The following is a 14,851-nucleotide window of genomic DNA, read 5'->3' on the forward strand; positions in this document are numbered from 1 at the left end:
CAAAACAAGTGCCTGGCGCAGTTGTTAGATCGGTTACTGCTGCTACAGTGGCAGGTTACCAAGATTTAAGTGAGTTTGAAGGTGGTGTTATAGTCGGCGCACTAGCGATGGGACACAGAATCTCCGAGGTAGCTATGAAGTGGGGATTTTCCCGTACGACAATTTCACGTGTGTACTGTGAATACCAGGAATCCGGTAAAACATCAAATCTCCGACATTGCTACGGCCGGAAAAGGTCCTGCAAGATCGGGACCAACGACGACTGAAGAGAATCGTTCAGTGTAACAGAAGTGCAACTCTTCCACAAACTGCTGCAGATTTCAATGTTGGGTCATCAGCAAGTGTCAGCGCACGATCCATTCAACGAAACATCATCGATATAGGCTTTCGAAGCCGAAGGTCCACTCGTGTACCCTTGATAACTGCACGACACAAAGTTTTACGCCTTGCCTGGGTCCGTCAACACCGACATTGCACTGTTGATGACTGGAAACATGTTGCCTGGTCGGACGAACCCCGTTTCAAATTGTATCGAGCGGATGGACGAGTACGGGTATGGAAATCACCTCATGAATCCATGGACCCTGCATGTGAGTAGGGGACTGTTCAAGTTGATGGAGACTCTGTAATGGTGTGGGGCACGTGCAGCTGGAGTGATGTGGGATCTCTGATAGTCTAGATTCGATTCTGACGGGTGACACATACGTAAGCATCCTGTCTGATCACCTGCATCCATTCATGGCCATTGTGCAGTCCGACGGACTTGGGCAATTCGAGCAGAACAATGCGACACCCCACACGTCCAGAATTCAAACATTATCAATCACCTCGAAGGGAACGATGTATTGATACGTAATCAGCATGGTTTCAGAAAACATCGTTCTTGTGTAACGCAGTATTCGCACGAAGTAATGGCCCCTATCGACAGAGGATCTCAAGTTGATTCCGTATTTCTAGATTTCCGGAAAGCTTTTGAAACTGTTCCACACAAGCGACTTCTAATCAAGCTGCGGGCCTATGGGGTATCGTCTCAGTTGTGCGACTGGATTCGTGATTTCCTGTCAGGGAGGTCGTAGTTCGTAATAATAGACGGCAAATCATCGAGTAAAACTGAAGTGATACCAGGTGTTCACCAGGGAAGCGTCCTGGGACCTCTGCTGTTCCTGATCTATATAAATGACCTGGGTGACAATCTGAGCAGCTCTCTTAGGTTGTTCGCAGATGATGCTGTAATTTACCGTCTAGTAAGATCATCCGAAGACCAGTATCAGTTGCAAAGCGATTTAGAAAAGATTGCTGTATGGTATGGCAGGTGGCAGTTGACGCTAAATAACGAAAAGTGTGAGGTGATCCACATGAGTTCCAAAAGAAATCCGTTGGAACTCGATTACTCGATAAATAGTACAATTCTCAAGGCTGTCAATTCAACTAAGTACCTGGTTGTTAAAATTACGAACAACTTCAGTTGGAAAGGCCACATAGATAATATTGTGGGGAAGGCGAGCCAAAGGTTGCATTTCATTGGCAGGACACTTAGATGATGCAACAAGTCCACTAAAGAGACAGCTCACACTACACTCGTTCGTCCTCTGTTAGAATATTGCTACGCGGTGTGGGATCCTTACCAGGTGGGATTGACGGAGGACGTCGAAAGGGTGCAAAAAAGGACAGCTAGTTTTGTATTATTACGTAAGAGGGGAGAGAGTGTGGCAGATATGATACGCGAGTTGGGATGGAAGTCATTAAAGCCAAGACGTTTTTCGTCGCGGCGAGATCTATTTACGAAATTTCAGTCACCAACTTTCTCTTCAGAATGCGAAAATATTTTGTTGAGCCCAATCTACATAGGTAGGAATGATCATCAAAAGAAAATAAGAGAAATCAGAGCTCGAACAGAAAGGTTTAGGTGTTCGTTTTTCCCGCGCGCTCAAAATGGTTCAAATGGCTCTGAGCACTATGGGACTCAACTGCTTTGGTCATAAGCCCCTAGAACTTAGAACTACTTAAACCTAACTAACCTAAGGACATCACACACATCCATGCCCGAGGCACAATTCGAACCTGCGACCGTAGCGGTCACGCGGTTCCAGACTGAAGCGCCTACAACCGCACGGCTACACCGGCCGGCTTTAAAGCATGGTTTATCAAGTAGAAGTAATACGATTTTTAAATTCTGTGTCTCTAATTTGGTTTTTACGTTTTCTGTTGTATTTTCTGAAGATACGGTCGTAAATAGATGTCTCCAAACGGAAAAAAATATGATCACTTCCGGTTACAACAATTTTGGCATTACAGTTCTCGTTTGAGCAACTCCAGTCTTCTTTATCAGTACATCATGTAAAGGTCAGTACATTACTGCAGAGACACATTGCCGTAGAATAAGGCTTGTGTCAACACGCCTTCAGACTTCTTATACCTGCCGGGCAAGTTGCGGAGATCAGACGCTGAGATCTGTTGACCTTTCCCCTACCTTTTCTGGGTACAAATTAAACTGAGTGGAAATTTCGCTGGGTGCAGTTTACAGGACACCGCGCAACACATCTGCTTAAAGCTTCATCGGATTTTCACTGTGGTTTTAATTTCGCGACCGATCGGAGCTTGGGGGAAAAAAAGCCCTCGTAACTCAGTCTACGCACAATACAGACGGAATAATTTTTGTGTAAACGTTAAATCTGTTAGAAATCAGTGATTATCAATGTGCACGTAACGGAAATACTGATGAGTATAGATTTTAAACTTCTTCAAGGATTGGTTTGAGTTCGATGGAACGCTGTTTGCTGCTAATGATAAGTATAATTTTTTACAAATTTTTTACAGTGATTTCAAAGACGGCGACAGTTTGGATGAATAACCAATTGTGTTTGCATCCTATTTATATAATTTCATTTCAAACTCATAACTACCTCATGTCATAAGTCAGATCCTAAAATGTAACGGTAATACGGATTTACTGAAAGAGAGTTTCAAGGAATCAGTGCCTGGTTCTATTCTGCTGTGCATCTAAAGAGAACTGTATGTGTGCGACATTAATAGTAGAACTTTCTGAATTTATATCGAAGCATGTATGTTAGCTTACCCCACTTCACTTGAGGTACTGTCTCTGATACAACCAGGGCATCAGCCACGTCTCTCTGTATACAGGGTGTTACAAAAAGGTATGGCCAAACTTTCAGGAAACATTCCTCACATACAAAGAAAGAAAATATGTTATGTGGACATGTGTCCGGAAACGCTTACTTTCTATGTTAAAGCTCATTTTATTACTTCTCTTCAAATCACATTAATCATGGAATGGAAACACACAGTAACGGAACGTACCAGCGTGACTTCAAACACTTTGTTACAGGAAATGTTCAAAATGTCCTCCGTTAGCGAGGATACATGCATCCACCCTCCCTGATGCGCTGATGCAGCCCTGGAGAATGGCGTATTGTATCACAGCATAATAACGAGGCAGAGGAGATTGCTAGGTGGAAACTGGAGGCAGAGAGAGCGTCTAGTCATGAATCGGGTTCTCTCCCACGCTTCTCGTTGGCTATTCAAAATCGGTGCACACGGGCTTCTTGGTCAGTATGTTTTATGGGAACAAACAACCTCTGATGATGGTTCAAATGGCTCTGAGCACTATGGGACTCAACTGCTGAGGTCATTAGTCCCCTAGAACTTAGAACTAGTTAAACCTAACTAACCTAAGGACATCACAAACATCCATGCCCGAGGCAGGATTCGAACCTGCGACCGTAGCGGTCTTGCGGTTCCAGACTGCAGCGCCTTTAACCGCACGGCCACTTCGGCCGGCCCAACCTCTGATGAAGCGGTGCTCCTACTCAGAACGTGAACAACAACGACCTGCACCTGAACATCACAGATAAAATTTAGGAATAACAAAAACATTTGTGATACGTCAGAGACTAGCTAGATGACCGACACAAATTTTTTGGGTAGAATAATATGCAGGGTATCCCAGACGGAATGATCAGTATTTAGGGATATTACAGGAAAGATTATTCGAAGCAAAAAGTATAGTAAACGTGGGCTCTAAAATGCATACCGTAAGAGCTGTGATCACTTCTTCATCTTCGAGACTGTGAAACACCTCTCTTCTACTAAACAAGTTCACATAGCTCTTATTAAATGCATTTCAGGGCCCATGTTTATTCAACAGTTTTTTCTTGTTTTTGTCCACACTACCTTCTCCCATAATGTCGAAAGCAAAGAATTTGCAGTAGAAGAGATAGAAGAGATGTGTTTAACAGTATCGAAGATGAAGTGTTAATAGCTCTTAAGGTATGCATTTTAGAGAATATGTTTAGTAGACATTTTTGTTTCTGATGATCGTTTCTGTTATATATATACAACCCGCAATGTTACATCTGGCCTAGAAAAACCACGTGCGAGATTTTCTTATTATCTCTCTCGCTACGCACAACCTATTAGTCGAACAGAAAAAAATGAACAGGACCTTTGTGTAGGAAATTTAATGTAGTTACATTTTTTACTGGAGTACATTTCCGCAGAAGGCCATGGTTTCCGAGTTATTCAAGAAAAAGTACAAAAGTGACCTTCAAACGCATCTCCACTCCCGTACTCATCCCTCACCAGTCAGGATTTCTACTATGCTGTTCGTGATACTCCCTCCTACCTCTGTACGAAAATTTCCGACTACGCGAACTATTCCCAATAATCGACTGTTCTTGGTCTCTGTTGATTGGGCTATTACGTCACCAGCATAGTCGGCTATTTCGTTAACAATGTCGATTTAAAAGTGCCCTTAAGGTTACTGATAGAAAAATGACTTTTGTAAACGTCATGCTAAAACTAATTACTTTGACAATTCCATCCAAACCCAACCCTTTTAAGCACAGTAGTTTCGTAGACCGAAGGCCTGACGAATACAATGATGTAACTGTTTATTTCATGTTGTTAAAATTCACATAATTGTTAGGTACAATTTACTCAAACGTCAATTTGACAATTTGTAGGTGTTCGACGTAGCCGGTGGTGTAATAAGATCAGCCAATGAAGACCAAACAATTTGAGTGTGGAAAATAATTAATGCAGTCACAAATTTTTGTGCACTGGTAGGAGGGAGTGCCATGAGCAACATACTAAAAATCCTGACCGGTGAGGGCTGAGTGTGAGAGTGAAGGATAATTTTGTATGCTTCTCTTGAACAACTCGAAAACTACGACCTGTAGCGGAAAAGTATCCTGATACAAAATTTAACTACATCAAAATCCTACAAAAACGTATGTTAATTTTTTGTGCAGAACTAACAGACTTCGCGTAGCGAGTGAGAGAATATGAAAATCTCGCACTTGGTTTTTGAAGTCCAGATATTGCATAAAACAACAATGGTAGGTGAGGTTTCGGGATTGCAGCCCCTATGTGCAGGAGAGGGCTGGCAGTGGCATAATCCGCCACTCTTCAGCCAAGTGATACATTTAATAAACAAATGAAACCGATACATATACAAGGGGATAAGGGGGACATAAAAACATAATAGGGGGAGACAGTGAGGGTTAAAATATACACATACAAAGAGACATTCATTGTGGGACAGTTAAAAAAGTCCATATGAAGATAAAAAATGCAGTTGGCGATTGGCGTAGCTCGTAAAATACATTGAAGTCACATGCACAAGTTAAAGGTTGGCCACAATGTTAAAACACACCAGAGCGACGACACTTTAAAACCACTGCACGAGATGGAGTACACACGACAAAGAGTAAAAACTGCTGGGAGGGACCTGCTGAAGGAGGGGAGTTCTGAGAGGAGGTAAAAGAGTGGACAGGGGGGGGGGGCAGCGGAGGAGGGTGGCTGGATATGATGGGAGGAAAAGCAAGAGGGTTGGGGGATGCTCCAAGGGGCAGGATATGGGTGGAGTGGGAGATGGTGAGGGAACGCAAGTAAGGAGAGAGCACAGAGACGCAGAAGGGGTGCACTGGAAAGGGAGGGGGCATATTGGGGTAGAAAAAACCATAAAAAACCACTCAGAGGAAGGGGAGATGAGGGGTGAGGGAGCCCTGAGGAAGGTGGGAAAGGTGAAGGTGGGGTTAGAGTTGGTAGGAGGGGCAGATATCAGGGTGAAGCTCATCATTGGGGAGGGGTAGGCGCTGGAAGTTGCACTGGTATTGGAGGTGGAGAGTGTGGAGATGGAGGGAGGGTGGGACACCACGATAAAGGTATAGCAATGGGTTGGGGGTAGAGATGATAGAAGACACCACAGGATGGGGGCGATCGAATCTCTAGACGATGTACAGGCTACACGCTGCGGATGTGTTTGAGGAAAAGGAGAAAATGAGGGAATGGGATGAGGTAGAGGATCCATGTGGGGGACAGGAGGCAGATACGGAGGGCGTGGCAGAGTGTATGGTGTTCAAGGATTTGGAGGACTTTATAGAATCTGGGTAGAGCAGAAACATGGACGACACTGGTGTAACTAAGAATGGGGTGGATCAAGGATTAGTAGGTGTGAAGGATGGTGGAAGGGTGGAAGGATGCAGTCCTCATGTGTGGCTGGACAGGAGTTTCTGGAGGAGGAGTCTATTGTGGGCTTTGTGTTGGATCATAAGGAGATGTGGAGTCTACCTGAGGTGACAGTCGAGAGTGAAGCCAAGTTATTTCAGAGTAGGAGTGAGATGGAGGGGTTGATACGAAGGAGCCACTGTTTGCAGCAGGCAGTGAACTGGTTGAGGTGGGTTTGAAGTGTATGTTGGGACCATTGAAGGGTAGGATAAGGGGCCAGGAAGGCGGTGTCATCAGCAAATTGGAGAGGGTGAACAGGTGGGGGAGGTTTGAACATGTCTGAAATATACAGGAGATAGTGGAGAGGGGATGGGACAGAGCCTTGCAGCACACTGGCGGTGAGATAGAAAGTGTGGGAGTCAGTATTGTGGATAGTGACATAGCAGGGACAGCAGGAGAGGAAGGAAGTAACGAGATGAACGAAATTAATGGGAAGAGCCTAGGCCTCGAGTTTAAAGAGGAGACTGGGATGCCAGACATGGTCAGAGGCGTTCTGGAGATTGAGACAAACAGAGATAGTTGAGCAATGGGAGTTAAGTTGAAATTTTGGAAATTTGTGGTAAGGTCTTATGGGACCAAATTGCTGAGGTCATAAGTCCCTAAGCTTACACACAACTTAATCTAACTTAAACTAACTAATGCAAATGACGACTACGACACCCATGCCCAAGGGAAGACTCGAACCTCTGATGGGGGGAGCCGCGCGGAGTGTGACAAGAGTGGTAAGGTTAAGGAGCTGGTTGTTGGCTGAGAAGAAGCCACACTGGGTGATGAATACGGCAGGAGAGGCTGAACTGGAAGACCTTACTGAAGATGAAGGTGATGCATATGGGTTGATAGGAAGACGTGTCAGATGGAGGTTTGTTGGGTTTAGGCAACAGTAGGACTCAGGAAGCCCTTCCCAGGTCATGGTAAATGCCAGTGGAGAGGAAGATCGTATACAGGGTAGCAAGGACAGCCAGGAAGGAGGGGGAGATTACCTGAGGTGGTAACAGGTGACACTGCTGTGAACAGAGGCAGTGTTGTGTTTGGAGTGGAGTATGAGTTTGATGTTGTGTACTGTAAACGGCCTGTTTATGTATGAGGGGGGTAACTGTTCAAAGTACTGAAAACTGGGGCTGAGTGCGAAGACAGATTTTTTGGATCGTTCAAGGACTGTGGGGAAGAGGAAGTAATCGAAGTGAGGGTCATCAGAAACGGAGAAGACTTTGAAGAGGTGGGAAGCAAAATGGTTAGCCTTACTAAGGTTGTCAGGGAACGGATGGTTGTCATGGATAAGTGGATAATGTGGGGTAGGATGGCTACTAGTGAGGCAGTAAAAGGCAGACGAGTATTTGGAGCAGTTGACATGGAGGTCACAGTTGAGGTGTGTACATGTCTGGCGCCAGTATCAGTGTTTCTCTGCTGTTAAGAGGTTTCGGATGTGTCATTGTGACTGCTGGTGGCAGAGGAGTGTATCCCAGTCACGGGTGCACAGGAAGGAGCGGTAGAGCCTGCAAGGTTCACAGGAAGAAGGATAACCTGTGGAAGAAGAGTAGGGCAGTGAGGGTGGATACAGTTGGTAGGATAGTGGGCCTGCATGGCTTCAGTAATGGTCTTCTGGAGGAAGAACAAGGCATGGGTGACTTCAGCAGGATGGCCAAAGGTAAGTGGTAGGCTTTAGACCTGTGAGGCAATGGATTTCCGGTAGGCATCCCAGTCGGTACGGCGGTAGTCATGGATGGACTAGAGGGGAGGAGGGTGGGGGAGCAGGAGCACGGCAATGGGCTGAAGAGATGGAGAGAAGGGCTAGGAGGTGGTCGCTACCAATGACGTCGAGGTCGTCAGCAGCAATACAACAAAGGAGGTTGTGGGAAGTGAGGATGACATTTGGGGTGGAGTTACTTTTGGTACAAGCGTGCTGTGGGAGGGGAACAAGATCACCATGGAGGGTGACGAGTGACTGATGACACCACGAAAGTATGGCACCTAGGTGGAGGAGGTACAGTCAACATGGGACATGAAGTTGTAGGGGAGAGTAGCTGTGGGATGGACATATATAGTGGCACAAGTGACAATAAGGGAGGAAAAAAAGATGCTGAGGAGAAGGTGTTCGGCCAGGCCATTGAGCAGGGGTTGTGGCCAGACAGGGATATGATTGAGGTGGCCAATAGCGACCATACATGGAGCGTGGAGAACGAGATTGTCGGTGTGGCGAAAGAGGTAGGGAGGGGTGCAGAAAATATGGTGAGATTGGAGGAAGGTTTTGTTAAGGATGAAGAAGTTGACCTGGTGCTGGAACAGGATATGCATGAAGAGGGATTTCTTGGCAGGGAGCGCGCAAATGTTTAGGTATAGAGGGTGATACTGTTGATGCAACCCGGGGAGGGGGGGGGGAGATAGTGGAGGGAGGAGGAGAGTGACTTAAACGAGGGTGTCTAGGTGGGTGGGTGATGGTGAAGTGAGCCTGATTGTGGGAGTACATGGTGTAGGTATTCAAATGGAAGATGGAACAGGTGGCACAAGAGATCTGCTAGAGGGTGTGGGAGCATTTGAAGGGGTGGATATTCTGGAGGACAATGCCAGATGATGTCTTATGCTGTTGGGGGGCGGGGGCAGAGGGAATTGTTGGGGTGGATGGACTGTTTGATGGGGCGAACGGGGACAGTGAGCTTGGGGTTGGTGGAAGGGGGCCTGGCTTTGCATCTGGAGGAGTAGGTAGCATGGGGTTCATTGCAGGTGCTACAGGGAGGAGGAGAGGCGAGTCTAGGACACTGTTTCAGCAAGTGGGAGTCTATACAGTGGGGGCAGGTGGGGTTTTTTTTTTTTGCAGTTTTGGGTGAGGTGGTCATCGTAGAGAAGACAACACTGGCCATGGTGGGATTGAGGTGGGGAATGGGAGGGGTCAACGAGGTGGCGACAGTTGGAAATCAGGGCTCCCTGTGTGTCGAGGGGCTCTATGGAGGAGGCGGACTCTGTGAACTCACACATCAGGAAGTCAGGGCCGAAGTGGTTAAAGATATGTCGGGCTCAGCGGATTTCCAGGGTGGAATGGTCATTCAGTTCTGTAACCACAGGGCTTAGATTTGTGATCACAGCGATGAGGGTTGGTGGACGACGAGTGGGTTGGGGTTGACAGGGAGAGGAGGAGGTCAGGAAAGGTGTGAGAGATGCATGTGGACCAAAGGTGATGCGGGGAACTTTCTGGAGGATGTCAGTGTGGAAAGAGGGAGTCGGGGATTTGACAAGGACAGAGTTTATGCCGGGGTTAAGTTCAGCAATGGGGATATACTTACAAGTTTTGAGGGTGAGGATGTGGGCATCGAGGAATTTAGGATTAGGGTTGGATAAGGCGAATGTACCCAGGGTGGGGGCTGGGGATGCGGGAGGAGGGGTGGTATCCATGGAGGGATCAGAAGGGAGGGGGGTGGGCGGTGGTTTCTTGGAGGATGGGGTGGAAGCAAGGTCGGCACTGGGGAGTTTGAGGGTTATTTTTGTGGGGTGGCCTTGGAGGAGGTGTGAAGGGTGAAGGTGTGGTTGGATTGGGAGGTGGCAGGAGGCAGGCCTCTCATGTGAGGCAGAGACATTTTGAAGGGAGGGTGGATGCTCTGTGGTGGCGACTTTGGTGTGGTGGGTGGTGACACGGGCTGGGGAAGCAGGGACGGTTGTAGCAGGGTGAGTTGGGAGTGGGAGAGATTCATCATCACAGGTGTAGCAGTTAGAGTGGGGGCAGAAGAGAGGGAGGAGGAGGAGCAGGAGCAGAAGCAGTATACATGTGGGGATACAGGGGTGGGGCAGAGATGGAAGTGGAGGAGATGGTGAGGAGGGAAGATTCAAATGGTTCAAATGGATCTGAGCACTATGGGACTCAACATCTTAGGTCATAAGTCCCCTAGAACTTAGAACTACTTAAACCTAACTAATCTAAGGACATCACACACTCCCATGCCCGAGGCAGGATTCGAACCTGCGACTGTAGCAGTCCCGCGGTTCCGGACTGCAGCGCCAGAACCGCTAGACCACCGCGGCCGGCTAGGAGGGAAGGTGGAGTAGGTGGGGGAAGCCCAGAGGAAGCACTCCTGGAGGTAATGGTGATGGCAGGGGAGGTGTATATGATTGTGGTTGTGGGGGTATCCACGGTGGATTATGCGGTCTACCAGCCACAGGTGTCGTCGAAGTAGGGAAAGAGAACGGAAACTAGGTGGCGAACACTGGGCGGCGGCGGTAGCTGTGGCGAGCACCGGGCGGCGGCAGGCGGTGGCAACGGCGAGCACCAGGCTGCAGACGGACGGACGGACAGAAGCAGCAGATGGTGATGGACGGCAGCAGACGGCGACGGGCGGCAACGGATGGCGACGGTGGGGGGGGGGGGGGGGGGCGTGTCTTCCACAGCTTCGATTTCGCCCTTGAGTGTAGCTTAGGCAGCAGAAATCTTCCGATTTGGGAGTTATGGAACTCCAACCCACAGGACGACTCTGCAAGGTCCTGGCCTTGGCTTTACAGCAAATATTGGGGCAGAAACGCAAGCGCATTGGCGGCCATCACAGGAGCGTACTCTATCGAAATCCGCGCCCTCTGCAAATGTTGTTGTATCTGTGGCATGCAGCGCATGCGTAAAGGCGAAGCTAAATGTACGCCCTCTGTCAGATATTGCGAGACGTGTCATTATGAATAAACTGTCTTATCTCAGAAGAAATTAGAGGGATGAATGGGTCCCAAACCTTGTCCAGTTGAAAGCCGCCGTAACGATTTATAAGATTTTGAGCTAGTCTTATCTCCACAGATTCTTTAATTACTGAATCCCAAAAAATTGTAGCTGAGGCCAAGATTTTTGTGTCAGGAAAATCCATGGAGTGTCCTTTGGTAATACAATGTTCAGCTACAGCCGACGTACTGGACTGTGAAAGGCGAGTTTGGCGCTCATGTTCAATGCACCTTTCATGTTCTGTGCGTATTTTCTGATCTATGTAAGCTTTGCCACATTGGCTAGGAATTATGTAGATCCCACCCTGAGCGTCTTTTACTGAGTCGAGAAGGACACTAATCTCTGGCGGTGGTTGGAAGATTACTTTAACTTGATGTTTCCTTAGGCTACTGCCTACTTTAGAGAATAGGCTGGAAGGAACGACCTGGACCTGAACAGCTACTTATCTGCTTAATGTTGTGGGTGATCACGTTTCTTCCTCCTTAGCGCTGTGCTAATGTGATGCAGAGAGTAACCATTATCTTTTAACACCGACTGTAGATGTTCTAGCTCCTTTGTAAACCTGTTGCCATCAGATCAACATGAGCCCGGTGCACCAACGTTCTAAGGACGCCAGTAGTTTTTGAAGCATGTTGGCAACTCGACGCTTGCGGGTAAAGGTTCGTTTGTGTGGGCTTACGATAGACAGAATGCTCTAATGACCCATCCACTCTCATAGCAACCAAGACGTCCAAAAACGGTAAGCAACCATCCTTCTCTATTTCCATCATGAACTGGATGTTCTTGTGGATTGCATTCAGATGCTGCAAGAAATGTGACAGTTCTTCTTCACCATGGTGCCACACTACCAAAGTGTCATCTGCATATCGCCAGAAGACTCTCGGTTTAAGTTTGCCAAATCAAGTGACCTTTCCTCAAAGTCTTCTATAAAAAAGTTTGCTACCGAAGGGGAAAGAGGACTGCCCACGGCAATATCGTCAGTCTGCTCAAAATAATCATTGTTAAATAAGAAGTGGGTTGAGGAAACGACATGATGAAAAAGTGCTGTTACTCGTATATCGGCCGTGAACGTACTACTGATGAGTGCCAAAGAGTCCATAAGAGGAAACTTCGTGAAAACTGAGATGACATGGAAGCTCACTAGTAAGTGAGCTTCAGTCAGTTGAAGTGATTTCAGTCTATTGAGGAAGTCAGCCGAGTTGCGAAGATAATGCTCGCACTTCCCCACAAAAGGTCTCAGTAGACAGGTGAGATGTATCGCCAAATCATACATTGGGGCGTCCATATTACTGACGATCAGCCGTAACGGAACTTCTTTTTTATCAATCTTCGGAAGACCAGATAACCTGGGTGGCACAGAACTATAAGGTCTTAGTCTTTTGGCCACATGTTGCGGAAGAGAAGAAGAATTCAGCAATGCTGATGTTTTCCTTTCCATTTTCTCTGTGGAGTCTTTGTCAATCTGCCGACACATTGGTTCACTCAGCAAGTTATAAATCTCCTGTTCATAAATGCCACGTGGCGACAGCGCGGTGGCGTTTCCCTTATCCGCTGGTAAGACCTCCGTGCAAAGATCTTCTCGTAGCTTTCGTAGTGTGGCCCTTTCCATGGCAGAAATGTTGCTCTTCTGAGGTGGAACTTTCGTGACTACACGTCTTATTTCTTCTACAGCATCACTAGGAAGAGGTCTAACAGTTTTCTCAACAGCAGTAATTAAATCAGTCAGAGGCAGGCTTCTTGGCGTTAGGGTGAAGTTCAAGACTTTCCAGAGCACAACTGTGTTATGTAGTCGAAAACCTTATCCATTAAATTGACCACTCTATGGATTTTCTGCCCCAAAAAGCTTGGGCCTAGCGAGAACATTTTGTAATGCAGTACTTAAAGAATCTGTGGAAATAAGACTAGCACAAAATCTTATCAATGGTGACAGCGGCTCTCAACTGGACACTGCTTGGGACCCGTTGATTTCTATAATTTCTTCTGAGGGAAAACAGTTTATTCACAATGACATGTCTGGTGACATCTGACGTCTGGTTTTAGCGACGCAAGCGTACATTCCGAGAGAGGGTGGACATGTTTTTCCACCTTTACGCATGCGCCTGCATGCCACAGATACAACAGAGGGCGTGGATTTCGATAGAGGACGCTCCTGTGACGATCGCCAATGCGCATGCGTTTCCGCGCCAATATTTGCTATAAAGCCGACGTCGGGAACTTGCAGTCTCGCAATCCTGTGAGACCCACACCTAACAAATCGAGAGATTCTGCCATCTGGGCTACTGTCAGGGCGAAACCGAAGTTTTGGAAGACGTCCCCCCCCCCCCCCCCCCCACCACGCCGCTGTCCTCTGCTGCTGCCGTCTGTCGCAGTCCTTCGCCGTCCGTCGCCGTCGTTCCGCCGCCCGGTGCTCGTCGCCGCCGGGTGCTCGCAGCCGCCGACCGGTGCTCGCCGCAGCCGCCCCCTGTTTCTCCACTTCGGCGACACCTGTCGCCAGCAGACAGCACAGTCCAACATGGGCACCATTTCTACGACCATCATATACGAGGGGCGTCTGAAAAGTCCGTGCAAAAATAAAAACTACTTACGTGTTTGGGGTAAACCTTTTTCATTTTTAGACATAGTCTCCTATTAGACTTACACACTTCGTCCAATGCTGTTCTTATTTGTTAATCCCTTCCGAACAATAGGAATTCTTGCAAGTCTGCAAAATAGCTATTAGTTACTGCAATCACCTCCTCGTTTGAATAAAATCTTTGTCCTGCCAGCCATTTCTTCAAATTGAGTACAAATAGTAGTCCGAGAAAGCCAAGTCTTGGGAATGGGGGGGATGTGAAACGAGATGGAATCCTATTTCCATTAATTTGGCGACCACAACTGTTGAGATGTGTGCTGGTGCATTGTCGTGATGGAAAAGGACCTTTTAGGGGTCCAATTGCCGGCGTTTTTCTTGCAGATCGGTTTTCAAACGGTCCAGTAACGATGAATAATATGCATCTGTAGTAGTTTTACCCTTTTCCAGATAGTCGATGAGGATTATCCCTTGCGAATCCCAAAAGACAGTCGCCATAACCTTTCCGGCCGAAGGAATGGCCTTCGCCTTTTTTGATGCAGATTCTCCCTTGGAAACCTATTGTTTAGATTGTTGTTTGGTCTCAGAAGTATAGTAATGCATTCATGTTTCATCCACAATGACGAAGCGCCGCTTAAAGTCCTGCGGATTCTTGCTGAACAGCTGCAAACCATCCTTGCAACACTTCACACGATTCCGTTTTTGGTTATGCGTGAGCAATCGTGGAACCCATGTTGCGGATAGCTTTCTCACATCCAAATGTTTATGCAAAATATTATGTACCAGTACATTCGAGATGCCCACAGCACTAGCAATCTCGCGCACCTTAACCCTTCTGTCATCGAGCACCATATCATGGGTTTTATCAATGATTTCTGGAGTTGTACCCTCCACAGGGCGTCCAGAACGTTCAGCATCACTTGTGCCCATATGGCCACTCCGAAAATTTTGAAACCACTTATAAACTGTTCTAATCGAAGGTGCAGAGTCACCGCAATGTTTATCAAGATTCTCTTTAGTCTCCTGAGGCGTTTTGCCTTTCATAAAGTAATGTTTAATCACCACACGAA

The sequence above is a fragment of the Schistocerca serialis genome, chromosome 3 (genome assembly GCF_023864345.2).
Source record: "Schistocerca serialis cubense isolate TAMUIC-IGC-003099 chromosome 3, iqSchSeri2.2, whole genome shotgun sequence".
NCBI classification, from domain to species: Eukaryota; Metazoa; Arthropoda; class Insecta; order Orthoptera; family Acrididae; genus Schistocerca; species Schistocerca serialis.